Source organism: Strix aluco, chromosome 15 (genome assembly GCF_031877795.1).
Source record: "Strix aluco isolate bStrAlu1 chromosome 15, bStrAlu1.hap1, whole genome shotgun sequence".
NCBI classification, from domain to species: Eukaryota; Metazoa; Chordata; class Aves; order Strigiformes; family Strigidae; genus Strix; species Strix aluco.
Genome location: NC_133945.1, coordinates 10,515,761 through 10,530,849, shown reverse-complemented (window position 1 = coordinate 10,530,849; position 15,089 = coordinate 10,515,761).

Genomic DNA, 15,089 nt, shown 5'->3' with positions numbered 1-15,089 from the left:
CTGCTTCTGCCCTGTGCCACCCTGAGAAATTTCCTCACTGGCCGAGGTTGGAAGGAGATGTGTCTGCTCCTGGGAAATGCTCCTGAAGAGCTTTGAAGGCAGCTGCCTATGGCTGCGCTGAGCTGCCTCATCACCCCTGTCACCTCTCCAGGATGCTCCTGATGAGCCCCAAGGGAATGAGCACTCTGGTACCACAGGGTCCCTGGGCTGCTTGCCAGGCACGGGGTGTGTGTAGGGTGGGGCAGGGGACACAGACCCAAATCCACCTCAGAAAGCACAGCTCAGACCTTCCTCTGTCACAAGCACCAGCCGTGGCATTGAAGGGACACTGACACAGCCAATGTGCAACAGGATGGTGCCTTCCGACATGGGTTTCAAGTTCCCATCACCACTTCCCAGTCTCTGCTTCCCCAAAACTCTTCTGGCACTTGCGTGCCCCTGTGCCTGCTCTCGACTCCCTGCTGCAGCCCTTGAACCCCCCCCACCTTATTGCTCCATCCTATGGGCCTGCCCACTGCCTATAGCTGCTGCACAGGAATCCTCCTCCTGGAGGGCTCCACTGTTCCCCACAAGACAATGCCAGCCCTGGGGCCATAAATAAATGCATTCTGCTGATGCCCTTTCTGTGTCTGTTGTTTAAACCACTGATCTTCAAGGGCAAAACCGAGGCAGGACTAAAAATCCCCCCTCTGATCCCTCCCCTAGCATCTCAGCCAAGACAGCTTCTTGTTGGAGCATAAGTCCAAGCCCACGTTACCCACAGCTCAATCCTCGCTCTGGTCCAGAATCAGCAAAGGAGCCTGCCACGTGGTGCAAAGTCTGTGTGACATCTAGAGCCTGGATATTATTTAAAAGCCTGTAAACTGGGACAGAAGCATCTCTCCATACAGACATGTGCCATTTAAATCCAGCGCTCCTGAGGACACCCACCTTCCCCGGTGTGCACACCAGTCACATCCACGTGTTTCAAAACATGGCCTGTGGGAAGTGCGATGTCCACAGGTAGAAACATGGGGCAACAAAGGGTGGCAGTGGTGACAGGCACTGCCTGGCCAGATTCCCCCTGAGTCAGCAAAGCACTTGAGAAGGGACCCTGGAGCCTCCTTCTTGGCAGCTGATGGGGTTGGAGGTGTCGCACCTGCCCCCAGGCCAGCATCTGAGTCTCCTGCTGACTTCAGCTAAGTCTGCCGTGAAAGCAGGTGCAGAGCCCATGGGAGGGCACCTTCAAGGATGCATGGGGGCCCTAAGGCAAGAAGGTGCTCTCCATCACCACCCAGACCACGACAACAGCCAGACTGTACTGGCTGTGCTCAAATCAAGCCAGTGACCTGCGGTGCTTGCTGGGCGGTGGGATCTTTCCTAGGGCTGCAAGCGCCACTGGAGCCATCTCTCTTCCAGCCCTATTGATGCGTATGGGTCAGCCCATGCATCCACATCTGGGTGATGCCCAGGGCCACTGGAGACCCAGTGACAGAGCAGAGCCCTGGACACAAGCTCCAGCAGTCCAGCCAGCTCCTGCACCTTCATGTTCCCTCACTCCCAGCAACCCCAGCTAACTCCCCTCCAAATGCTCCCCTCTGCCCTGCTTCTAGATCAACCCTTCCCTGAATTGAGGCTGGGTCTTGGCGAACCAAGAGCTCTGTTTCCTGAGACCACCAAACTCATCGCCATGGTGGATGTGGCTCTGCAGAAATCAGGACCTGCAACACAAACCCCCCAGTCATGCGCTTGCTGCAGCCTGGCTGCCTGTCAGGCTCTGGAGCAATAAATCATCTCATTTGCAGGACAAGGGGGTTAGCAACGGTGGAGGTGGCCCGATCATACAAATCCTTTGGGCAAGGAGGGTTCTGGGGGAGACCGCAGGCTGCGGAGGGATGCACTGCGGCGCTGCTGGACCGGACCCAAAAGCGGTGGATCGATGAGGGTGATTGAAGCCAGCATGCACTGCGTTGGGCTATTTTTAGTGCAGCCGGCAGAGTAGGAATTTGGGAGCCCAAGTCAGAATTTATTTGCATCTATGAGTGCTCATCAGGGGGAGGACCAACAATGTGCTTCCCAGGCGCAGCAGCACCCTCCCTGCCCATTTTGGGACCAGCTCACCTTGGCTTCTGCTCCTCTTCAGTGCACGCCACATCCCTCTCCTCTGCTGCTCCCTGTGGGGACGGTGCCACCCCCTGAAGGCTTGGAGCTGTCAGCACGTGGATGCACATGGACACAGGACAGGGATACAGCAGAGGACAGGGGCTTCAGGGGATGAAGGGTTATTTGGGAAAAGCCTTGATACTACCTTAAATATGCAGGGGGTGTGAACAGGTCTTGTCCTGTAGCAGCGGTGCAACACTGTCTGGCTCCAGGGAGCAATACCAGGCGGGTGTGGGCCTCGGAGGTGCCCCAGCCCTCTCCTCCAGCTCATTCCACATTTACTTACCACAGGCTTTCCATTGTGGGGACCTAAGTTGGTTTTCTTGGGTAGGTGTCTGGAGATGAAATTGTTCTTTAGAGAGAGATGTATAGCACATTTCTGTTCCTTCATCCCTAAACCACTGCTGCCAGCTGATGCCTCGAGGTGCTGAAGGCAGTGAAGCTGCTGGTGGGCATGATCGGTGGTGCTGGAGAAGTCAACGGCTACTCCTTGGCTTGTAGCAGTGACTTTGGCTTCACTTCAATTTAATTACACTCCACTTTTTCACATCTCCTTTGTGTCATATCCTTTGTTTCACCCCTCTCAGCCAGCTCACCAGCACCACCAGAAGGGTGGTAGAGATTATCCAAATGCTGCCTTGAGAGTTTTGCTCATTCCCACCTTCCCCACCCCCTGCCCAGTACTTAATGAAGGGAAACCATCTGATCCAGAGTGAAGCCAGTTTTCTGGACTTGTTTTTTCTCTGTGCAAGGGATGAGAAGACACAGAAGTATCAGGGACTTTTGCTATGTGGGGAGTAGCCAAGCAGGATACTAGTTTTTACTCTAGTTTTGCTGCCCTTTCTTTTGGTCCAAACTGGATGTGAATGTGCCTGTGTCATGGTTTAAACCGAGCTGGCAACGAAGCAGCACATGGCCATGGTGGGATGGGGAGAAGAATCAGAAGAAAAGGGTAGAACGTTGTGGCTTGAGATAAGAAATTTAATAGGACAACACAAGGAGAGAAGAAGTAATAATTATATGTAGTAGAAGTAATAGAAGAATGTATAAAGCCAGTGATGCACAATGCTATAGCTCACCACCTGGAACCCGATGCTCAGCCTGTTTCCAAGCTGTGATCCCTCCTCCCCCTGGCAGCTCCCCCAGGTATATACTGATCATGACCATCATATGGTATCAAATATCCCCTTGGCTAGTTCGGGTCAGCTCTTCTGGCTGCGCCCCCTCCAGCTTCTTGTGAAAATTAACTCTATCCCACCTGAACCCAGGACAGCCTGTTTCCCTCCCTCTGCCACTTCTCTGTCCCTGCAGAGTAAGCAAAAGAATCTGCCAAGTGTCTGAGTTTGCCTGTGTGTGCCTTTCTAATAAATCAGTGGGAACATTAATGACATGGGGTGCACTGTTGTTCCTGTATGTGCCAACCGCTTCTCTCATCCCACCAACATCTGTTTTTTCACATGCAGCTCACCTGTCTGGAAATAGCCATTTGCTGCTCACCTTTACTTGCCTTGCCATTAAAGAACTCATTAATGTACTCCATCCTTGCTTTCTTTGGGACTAAAAGATTTCCATTTCTGTCTTTTATCAGCTTTCTCATGGTTTATATCCTCTCCTCTCTCCACTGTGCAATGCCCTTTTCTAATGAGCTCTTCTCTCCTGGTCCATCTTCTCCATTAAGCTACACAAGTGCTGTCCATTGCGTTGTTTTGCTCATCTCCTGGGCTCTCTCCTGGGTCTATCATATTCTTCAGTGTTTCCAGCTGTGAAAGGAAGTGACCAGCCCCACATACAGCATCCACGCTTTCCTCCCACCCGACTCGCCTTCCTTGTAGCTCCCTGGGCCTCCAGTCTGGCTCATCCCACCACAGCGTCCAGCCTTGACAGCTGTCTCCGTGTTTGCATGAGCCCCTGGTCAGCTTGCCCTGATCTGCAGGGGTGCAATAGGATGCCTCAAAATTTGTGTGTAGTGCCTGCAGCTTGTCTCTGCTGGGCGGCCTCTTAAATCTTTTCCTCTCTCTCAGTGTCGCTTTTACACAGCAGAGCTCTCCCTGGGCATCTCCTGCCCTGCAATCAAGAGCTACCCAGCCCATTTGAGCGGCAGGAGGCCTCTCTGGGTACCGCGAAAGCTCATCTGTGGTCTCATAAGTAAACACTGGCACTCTTCACGCAATGCAGCTAAATTAATTAATCTCGTTCCACCACATTCTTAGCCAAGACACAAAGGTTCCCTGCAGTTGGGGCTTAAAGCCTGCTTCTCCCAAATGTGCCCAGTAAGATTTGAGGAGTGGGAGCAGAGCAGTTGGGAGTTGCTCCGAGGGGCTGGCAGGGCCAGAAACCCTCTGGCCAAGTGGCCACAGAGTACATGGGCACAAACCGTCCGCCACATCCCTGATGCACTCAGCTCAGTTTAGGCTGACAAAGAGATAGAGTGCACAAAAGCACTTGTGTTTTGTTTTGGGTTTTTTTTTTTTTTTTTCCCCAGCCATCTCAGGTGTTGCAATAAGAGATTACCTCTCCATAAAAACTTTATCTCAATTATATCCTCAGATCATTCTGGCTGTAACAACACTACCACCCACTACAGAGTTCACACACATACATCTCTGCCTGGGAAATCCCGGGCAGAAATGTGGCAGCACTACGCATGAGAAATCCTTCCAGTGCTGACAGCTGACAAGCCCCTGAGCTGCTCCACAGCCTCCTCCAGCCTTGCAGGGTGATCACAGCTCCTAAAAGACAGTCAGATACAGACACCAGGGCTCGGGGTAAGACATGCGCCAGGGGATTGGCAGCAGAGTTTGGGGAGAGCAGGTGCCTGGCGTGGCCATCCCAAACCTATTTCCATGGTGGAGCTCACAGCTGGGAAGGAGGGTGAGCAGCGATGTGGGCTGGTTTCTGATTTCCCACCCATCTCACCGTTCCATCCTGAAGACCAGATGGGTCCCGGCCCAGCTGTCAGCAGAGTGGGGAAGCAGAGATCAAGGTGCTGGAGCAGAGCTGGGAGCTGCCCCTCACCACCAGAGATGGTCGAACCCTTTCTGATACAGTTGGGAGGCTCCTCTGGCTGAGGAGACTGAGAAGTCCCTGCCCCAGGCTGGCTTTGGAGAACAGCACATCCAGAAGAGCCCATCAGTGGCTGTGAAGGGCTTGGCCACCGATCGTTGCTCAGAGCTCTCCAGAGAAGGGGTGGATTCACCCACCGGGTGTGAAGTCTGAGCCAGTCCCATTCTTCTGCAAAGCTACAGACGTATGCAGCTGGAAATTTCCAAGTGAGACAAGGTAGTTTGGCTGGACCAGGGTACAAGGCCCTCCTTTGGATAGCTGATCTTTTGCCTTTTCCCAAAGAAAAAGAAACCAAAACAGCACAAGGCATCGTAGGAAGATGCCAGCAAGTGGGAGGAGACAGCTTATCCGGGGAGCTAATTTAGCTGGAAGGAAAGGGAAAGGTTGCAAGATGTTCCCCTATTAAGAAAGAAAAATAAATATGCAAGAGGAAGGAGCTAGAGGTCAACGTGCCTGTGGGGAAGTGATGCGGATGCATTTGATTTTAAGAAGCCAAAGAAGAGCTGGGGAAGATGCTGGACCCAGAATGAAGGCTGTTTCAGCCCAGGATTGAGAGGCAAAGGTTGGGATGAGGCTTGCAGAGACCTGGAAACCACAGAGGTGGGTGAATTGTAAGCGGCACTGCATTTAATCTGAGCAGAATGCATGAAACCGGATAATGTAATTGGAAGGGTTATTTAAACTGAATATTCAGAGGGAAAAATAAAACATTGCAGGGAAAATAATAATACTTAGCACTTGTAATGTGCTTAGCATCTTCAAAAACTGGTCAGCCATTAACTGATTGCTCCTCTGCTAAGTCCAAAGGCTAATAAAAAGGGATGGTTCATTTAGTTATTTCACAGCTGAGCTTCTCAATAAGGCATGAGGAAGAGATTGCTACTCTCCAACATGCTGGTAAATAAACAGTTGGAAGCAGGAAAATACAACAACATCTACAACATCTCAGCACTCGGTCACAGCTTCTCGCTCGGCTCCTTCTTTCCTTATCTCAGGCTTGTCCAGACCAGACCCATGACAGGGAGCTTCTCTGGAGGTCTGGCTGGGGAGCATGACACAGATGGGTCCACATCTTCAATAGTTCCAGAACTCGGTGTCTCCTGCCCAGGAACTGCCCCTGTGCCATTGTCCAATGTGGATGGAGCACCCACAGGGCAGGAGTGTGGGTGCTTGTCTGTGGGTGGATGGGGTGGGTGATCCAGGCTCAGAGAGACCCCAACTGTGCAGCTCTGTTGCCTTGGCAAGCGCAGAGGCTGGAGGGAGCAAAGTGGCCTTTTGAACAGCAATAAAGATGGAGGTATTTTATGTTTGTTTTACTTAAAAAGTAAACAGTTCCTTTTGTGTTTGATGAGCAAGCGATTCCGTAAACACTGCAGAGAAAACATGACACAGTTGCATCTCGGTGATTTCCAGCCTGTTTTCTTGGCAGCGGTGGTGGAGGAGTGGATGAGCGCCCGAGCAGCTGCCCCATACACGCTCCCCAGGTGTCTGGGGGTGGCCGAGGGTCTGGGGGCTGCTCCTGGTCAGGCCCAAAGGGAAACAACCGGGAAGAGGAAACTCATCAGGATGGAGCCATTCAGCCCAACACATGTCCAGCCCCAACATGGGTGAGCAACAAACCCGTCAAACACCAGCTTCTGCCAGAGGCTTCGCATTGTGCCCCAGGTGCAGAGTCACTCACACAAAACCAGCAGCCTCACCCTGCCAGCGCTGCCCATCTCACAGCCCTGGGGCTGAAAAACCCTTTTTTTGCATTGCTACTGGTGGGAACCAACAAAGAGTTCATTTATGTCTAATTCAAAACAACCACCATGGGGTTATAGTACTTCGCAAAGCAGCTGTCAGTGCGTTCTCTGCACGTACCCCCACCTGCCACTATTTCTCCTATGCCACCCACTTCATTATAGTGCTTGGCCTTATCAGCTTAGATATCCACTAAAACACTGGCCTCATCTCTTCAGAGAAAGGGAACTGCACAGATGCCCAGCTGCCCCCATAGAGGTGCCTTATTTTTGGTGCAGCGATGCTCCAGACCCTGCTTTGCCGGGGCATGGGTCTCCCAGAGACCCTGCTCTGGGTGTCTCAGCCCCTTGCTGGAGGGGTGTCTCCATGGGGCTGCACAGCTGGGTCCCACCAGCCAGCCCTGGACCGTGCAAGGTCTCCAGCTCACCCATGAGCTGCTGGGGTAGCAGCCAGGAGAGGGCAATGGTTCACCCACGACCTGCCCAACCCCAGCAGCTGAGAAGAGCTCCTAGAAGATGCTGGGGAGCTATTTCCCCACCTCACTGTTGGGTGATGCAAGAGGGATCCTGCTGCTTTATAGATGTGATACACAAGTATTCATCTCTGAAAGCATTTGCTGGGCTAAAAGACAACCCCCACCCTGATCAGACCAGAGCCCAGGGCTGAACTCAACTTTTCTGGGACATATCCAGCAGCAGCAGTGACATCATCAAAAGCCTTTGGTGGAGACAGGGGTCAAGGGATCTTACATTCCCCTGGCTTTTTGCCCCAGGCACTGTCTCCTGCTCTCTCAGCCGTGTTTGTGGGCTTTGTGTTTTCTTCCTCTTTCTTCAGATTTTCTTCTTAAGTGGAATGTTCCCCATCTCTGCTGCTAGCATGGCCCTATGGCCCCTGTGCTGGGAGGATGAGTCAGGTGAGAGCAGGGGGATGTGAGCAGGGACTCCTTAAACCAGTGTTACCACTAAGCACCTCTCCCCTGAGGCAGGTTTTGCTTGAGTGAGGCATATGGGTCAGGACCTCAATGATTTACAGTGCAGGATGCGTCGTCCTCCTTGTCTGGGGGACTCGGGCAAGACGCTGAGCGCAGACAGCAGCAGCCTTGCCAGGTCACTAACACGTGTTTCTGACCAGAGGAAACCTGGGATGCAGTGGGCTAAGGATGCCATGCTAACCTCTGCTAAATGCTCACGTACAGCCAGGTAGCAGATATATGGACGGTGCAAGACACTGCCGATTTTCCTCTGCCTGTTTTTGGCATAACGAAGCCCGATGGGTGTGTATAAACAAAGCAAGCATCTCTCTCGCTGGACCTCATGCATCATTTATAGCCAGCTTTTCCATGGCACAAGAAACATTTACATATGCCAGCATTAATTCCGAACGCCACTTCAAAGCCATCTCTGTCTAATGAACCCCGTGCGCTGTGCACAGCAAATTCCACCCGAAAAATAATTAGCAACACACGCCACCAAAGCATTACAAGGGGAACGCAGCACACCACCTGCTGAAGCAAAATGAATGCCTGATTTATTTATTTTTTCCCACTTTTTAGCAACATTCAGGCGCTGACTCAAAGCTGTGCTCTGTTCTCAGCTTTGTAGGGCCCTGGGAAGTGTCACATTCCTGCTCTGCTTTCCAGGCTAGGGGTATGATTGATTTAGGGGGCATTTGTATGTTTTTCTTAGATCACGACTGGACAGAGCTGTGCAAGACCACACTGATTTCGCTGTGCCGGGGGTGCCAGCTGGGATTTAGGGTGCAGGCAGCTTTATGACCTTTCCTCTGAAGTTGCACGAGTCCCAGGCTTTGAGGATGCTGTCACCTCCTGAGCAGAGCCTCAGACTGATGGCTGGGAGCAGGACAGGACACACCAAGCCTCACCCTGGTCTGATGTTCCATAAAGCCTTTAACCCCTGACTAGCATCAGCCTCACTGAGAAAAAAAGAAATTGGAGATGAGATCAGGAGATGAAGGTTTTGGTGCCCCTACCAGCCATGGGTGCTCCCACCCCATGCCAGCTGCAGGTATATCTGCTGTGAACAGCTCAGGGAACCGAGCTGGCTTTACCAAAATTGTTTCTTAAAACTGTGTTAGAGCTGCACAGCCCAGCTCATGCCAGGAAGAGCAGCACGTTTTGCTTAAGGCCTGATGTGGTGGCATTGCTGTGGGACACCCAGGTCACAAATCACCATGGTAGAGGGACAGAGGCCAACCCCGGAGGTGGCTGTGGGCACAGACGGACTGGCCGCACCGGGGTGATGCTGGGATCCTGGGTTCCCTGGGTCCTGTCCTCCTCGAGTGGAAGGAAGATGCTCCACAGGGTGCTGCTCTCAGCCCTGTGCTGCACTGTCCACGTGTCTTTCCAGTATCAAGCTGTGGTATTCAAACTGTCAGTCTCTGCCTTGCTAGGATGCAAGGGGTTAAACTGTTCATCCTATGCAAATTAGGCTTAATTAATCCTTTTCATCAGTTGCAAATATACCTTCTGAACCCTATTAAAAACATGAATATGTAAATTCAGACCTTTTTTAATACTCATTTTCAAGGACTTGGAGTCAGGCTTGATTATTCGATTCCCGTTAACAGCCTGTAAAACCTGGTGCAAAATTTAATTTCCATTTTAAGTTACCAAAAAAAAATATGAATCTGTTGGTAATTAAGCTAATTACAGTGTTACACTAAAGAGGAGACAAACAAGGAGGACAAGATCATTCATTACATTTAACACCAGTTACAAGACCTGGGGACTGTGCAAGGCCAGAGCTAACCATGAAGCCAGGAAACAGCAGCGGTGCATGTGGGGACGCTGCAGCTTTTGGGGGGCCTGGTGCCTTCCTCACCTTGGGAACATCTCTGCTTCAGCTGCATAAGCCATCCTCCTCCTCCTCCTCCTGAGGAGAGAAGCGAGGAAGAGGAGGTGCAGCCAGGCTGGATAGGTATTGCAGGTGTCGTGGGGTCTCTGCACAGGGCAGGAACGTGCCTGGGGTTGGGGTTTCAGGGCAAGCTGTAGAACCACCCCGTGCCGGTGTGACTGGGGCTGAGCATCCCATGTAGGTGGGATTTCCATCCTCCCTGAGCACTTTCTCTGTATTGAAAATATATGTGTGGGGTGCAGAGGGGTGGTTAGCTGAACTGGAAGCACATGGGAGAAGACAGGTCCCGCAGACATGGGCCACATGTCCCGCTCTCCCACAGGAGCTGTGATCCTGTCCTCACTAGCAAAGAGCAGTGACGTCCCTAAAGCTGACGACCTCCTTGCAGAAGCACGGAAGAAGACCCATAGCAAGAGTCTGCAGAGGCACGTACAAACCACCCGTCCACACATCTACTGGGAGCAAATCGAAGTACAGGATGAGACCCCCTACAGCTCATGACCATGGCCAGCATACATTCAGAGTTGCCAACCAAGCCAACTCAGCCTACACCACCCAAACCTCCCTCAGGGTCACCTGTTGGGGCTGGGCAGTCAGTGCTGGTGGTTCCCAACTTGCCCATCAACCCTCCTGTGCCTCCCAGCTCTGCTTGCGTGTAATTAAATAAAAAGTGCTGTTATACATTGTTAATTATGGTTTACCACTGCAGTGATCCCTTAAAATCAGTCATTAGCATGCCTAGGATCTATTCTGCACTTGGTGTTTTCTAATGAGTTAGAAAAGTTAACGAGTGATTTGTCAGAGCTATAATCCTCACCTCAGGGCTGGCAGCTCAGGAGCAGCAGCACGTCATGGTGGGCTCGTGCCGTCTCTATACAGGGTGAGGAGTCCCACGACCTGGGTGGAAGCACACACGTGATGCTCTGCCCGCATGAGGCCCGGGCTTGGTGTCCAGGGTACCGGTGCACACAGGGCATGAGACTCCAGCATTAAAATGAAGTGCTAGTGTTACCTACAGGCTTACCCAAAGACATCCGTCATCGGCGGGACGGATCCACCCACGAGGTTGGTGCTGTCTGGGGGGCTTTTCATGCCCCTCCTCATCTCGGTGCAGCTGCTGGGATGAGTGGCTCGGTTCCCTGTGGGTTTGGTTCATTCCCCACCATCACCCCCTCTGCGGGGTTGCTCCTTCCCCTCCCAGGACTCACAGCGAGAGGAGCTGTCACTTCAGAGCATGCCACTCAAGGGCGGCTCTGCCTCGTAACAGTGGGGTTGGAGCGGCAGCTGATCACGTACATCCCCAAGGGCTGGAGTGTGATTCCCAAAACAAGCTGCGGAAAGACACGTGGACACAGAGGAGCCGGGAGAAGGGGTGAAAGAGGACAGTGCAATCTGCCATCACCCCTTTACGTGTAAGGCTGGTCTCCCTCATGCACTCCACGGTCAACGGGGAGTGAGAGGCACCTCCAACACAAAGGACCTAAGTGAGGTTCATGCTCTTAATGTCTCTTTAGGAGGCTGCTTCTTGGTAGTGGTGATGGGGAAAGACTGGCAGATGGATCAGCCACCATCACCAGCAAAGCAAAGTGCCTGCAATCGCATGGCGTAAATATTACCCTGTAGATAGATGCTCATGGAGAGAGGAAAGTATCATCTGCCAAACTTCACCTGCCTGGAGAACATTCTCCCTCATGTTGATACCTGAAGTTTCCAATCACCAGATAAAAGGAGTGTGATGATAAAGGTGATAAGGGAAACGCTCTCACCCTCTAGCTGAGCCCTGTGGCTTGCATGTCCTCCTGCATGTGCATCCTTCTGCCCTTCAACCTGTCTGGTGCATCTTGTCAACTGTATTGTATTCTGGGGGGAGTCAGGAATGCAGAATTACCTTCTTAGTCCCTACAGACAATCAACTTGCTCCCCGAACCATGAGATATGATTGCCCTTATTATTTTAGCTTGCATAGCAGCGAGTCTTGTTAATGGTCATAAAATTATCTAGTCCTTATTTAAATCCAACAACCGTCTGTGTTTCAATGACCTCCTGATGGTCTCTGGCTTTGTTCCAGGTTGAAGAGGCATCAGAGGGACCAGGGAGGAAAAAGCAGCAGTGGAAGGATTAAAGAAAACCAACCAAAACCACAACAAGCAAAAGTCAACAACTAATTCAAAGTAAAACAGGGAATATTAAAAGAGAGCTCAATCAGTCAGCTGGAGAGTTCAAAAAAACACAACCTGTCACGAAGAGAAGGAAGCAGCATCAGGTAAAATTAGCAACACTAATAAACTCATCAGCACTGGAGCTCGGGCCAGGAAACAGCATAGGGAAGACGAAGAGTCCAGGAGAAGCTTGATCCCGTGTTGGGGAAGCAGGAGAGAGAACCGACACAACCTGAAGGAAAATCCTTTGGTGGAAGACCGTGGTTTGGGTGGACACCAAAGACATGGGCTGCTTCCAAGCCCTCCAGCATCAAGGAGCTGCCTTTGTGCTCCCTAATTTACATGGCAGTGTTTTCTTTAAAGTGTATTTTCCTTCTGTTTTGTCCCTTGTATTTGCTTTGAGGGAAAACATGCACACAAGGAAGGCTGGAGACCCAGCCACCGTGGGCGGAGGGAGCAGGAGCAGCCACTGGGATGGCTGCCCAGGGCCAGGGTCTGCAACAGTCCCTCAGTGAAGGCTTTGGCCAGTGATTTCTACAGAGAATGTTTTTGAAGCAAAAATCTCCTATTTCCTTTGGATACCAGACCACTCCCCTGTCCTTTCAAATAACATCTAGAAACCCCCGGAATACCAAAAAATTTTACAATAATAATCCCCCAAAAGAGAAACAAGAAATGGAAAACCCCCAAGCTGCAGAGAACTGTTTTAATGTAACCAAGCTCCAACACAGTTTCCCATCAATTTTGCAGCAAACCTGAGTCATGAAATTAAAAGTAGCATCAGCATATTTCCTATTAGCTAGGGTTCCTTTTTCAGAACAGATCATACATTCCTACCCTATTTTTCTAGACACTTGTGTCAATGCGATATCATCAGATGCCGTTCACTCGCTCCTCTTAGCCTGAAAAAAGCTTTCCTGTTTGGAAGGATGGGGCTTTAATATTTAAAAAAGACTTCGTGAAAAAGCTTTGCTGATTATTTATTTATTTATTTATTTAATATCCCTCCCTTGATCAGAGTGGGCGCATTTTGTAGCTTTTAAATATCATGCAACTTTTAGCACTGCTGTTATTAAATCCGAATGTGCTGTCACAGCAGGCAGCACGACTGTGATTTACACCAGCCCAGAAATCCCGTTCTGTCCTTCCCAGCTACTACACTTGCCTCATCAAGAATGCACCATCGTTAGCTCTGGTCACCTGGCATCTGACACCGTCATTGTGTTCCCAACATCTCTGAAGAGCTAAAAGCTATAACAGAACCAAACCTGCCCTGGCTGCGTCATCTCCCACACTGAGCAGCATTGGCTGCCGGGGTCTGACATTACCTTGGTGATGTCCTAGGAAGGCTTTTGCCTCTCTCCCCCGAGGCTTATTTTGACACGTCCGCCCATCAGCCCAACTCACACCATTCTCAGCTGTCTCTCAGCCCGCTGCTGGGGTTGGGAAATGAAAAGGGCGGGTGCCGCTCCGTGTTTCTTTGGTGCATTGGAGTGAGCGGAGGGGAGTGATGGAGAACCGACAGCAACGCCGGCGTCGCAGCTACGAGATGCTGTGTCTGACCCCAACGATCATAAGCACCGGTGGGATGATGCTACCCATCTGGGCCCCCCGTAGGGCTGCATCTGGGATCAAATAACCTTCACTGCTGGCTGGTGTTGGGAGGCCATGACTGGGAAGTGATATTCTCATTTTACAGAGCCCGCAGTGCAGAAGGGCCTCGCTGGCTTGTCCCAGAACAGGCAGAAAATCCAAGAGCCAGGAGTGGGATTGCTCCTGCCTCATTGCTCTTCATACCCCAATCCTCTCTGCACCCCCATGAGCCATTGCAGCTCTCCCTCCAACCCAGCAGCAGTGGGAGGAGGTACCTGGGGATGCTCATCGTAGTTCTCCTGCCCACCTGGAGCCCAGGGCTGCCCAGACTGTGGCTGCATCGGCCACCCCCAGTAACCAACCCCAGCTCTGCCCAGAGAGGCAGGAGGGAGAAGGCACTTTGCAAGCAGCTGTGGGGAGGGAAAGGCCTCTCTACCCTTAGGGAGGGAAAAACCCTGGGGGGTTGTGGGAGGGTGAAAGGCAACAGCCTCTGAACAGCAGGGCTGCACACCCTGGAGGGCTGCGATCTGCGCCCTGAGGCAGGGGCCCCCACGCAGCTGGGAAGGGGAGAGGAGGGGGCCTCCAGCCAGAGCCCCGCTGTGGCCAGGGGCGGGAAGGAAAACCAGCAACTTTCCAGCCCTGGCGGTGGGGAGAGCCCAGGCCCAGGCAGCCACACAGCCTCTGGAGACAGTGTCAGTCAGCCAGTGGGAAAGGATGGCTTTTCTTTCTTTAGTTTAGAAACTGTGGCTTCCCTTTCTGTCCAGAACCCTGTTTCTTCCTCTCCATCTGTGCCCAGCCCCACTCATGCCCTTTCACTCCCTAGGTATCCACCTCCATCAGAGCTTCATGCTCTTCCCCCTTCTTCTTCCTTTCCTCCTACAGCATCACATGGGGAAGATCCATAACAACACTTACGAACCCCAAGGTTCTCATAGGTCACCCCAAAAGGGTTTCCCTAGTTCCTCTCAGGCACTTCCAGGACAACTCAGGCTCCTGCGAACAACACACAATGATGCTAAGAGCCAGGAGACAAAAAGCAGGAGCAAAAGGCTCCAAGTTCAGAGATGCGACCTTAGGAGAAGCGTGAAATTTGCAATACCTGCCTTAGCCAAGAGCTTGGCTGCTTTCAAGGACCGTATGGCAGTACTTTACAGCTCTTTGCTCATGTTTGGCATTTATATATTCACGCAGATGAAAAGGGTTGATCAGTAGAGGAGCGGGGGCTCGCAAGCAGTTTGAGTGAAGGGAAGCTTCAGGCAACACTGCAAACAAGACAGTGCTCTGACACACACAGTCCCCCAGCCGTGCATTAATAAATCATATTTTACAGTTTATAGCATATAAACCCAGGAAGCGTGCACGGAGACCCAGCGAGCATAGGCACACTTGTTAACACTCACCTCTCCCCTCCAACCCACTGCAAATGGATTACCGATCTCCCCAGATTTTCTAAAAGGATTTTCCATGAACAGGGCTGGAGCTTTGCAAGGGATGAGCCAAAACCAGATGAAACTTG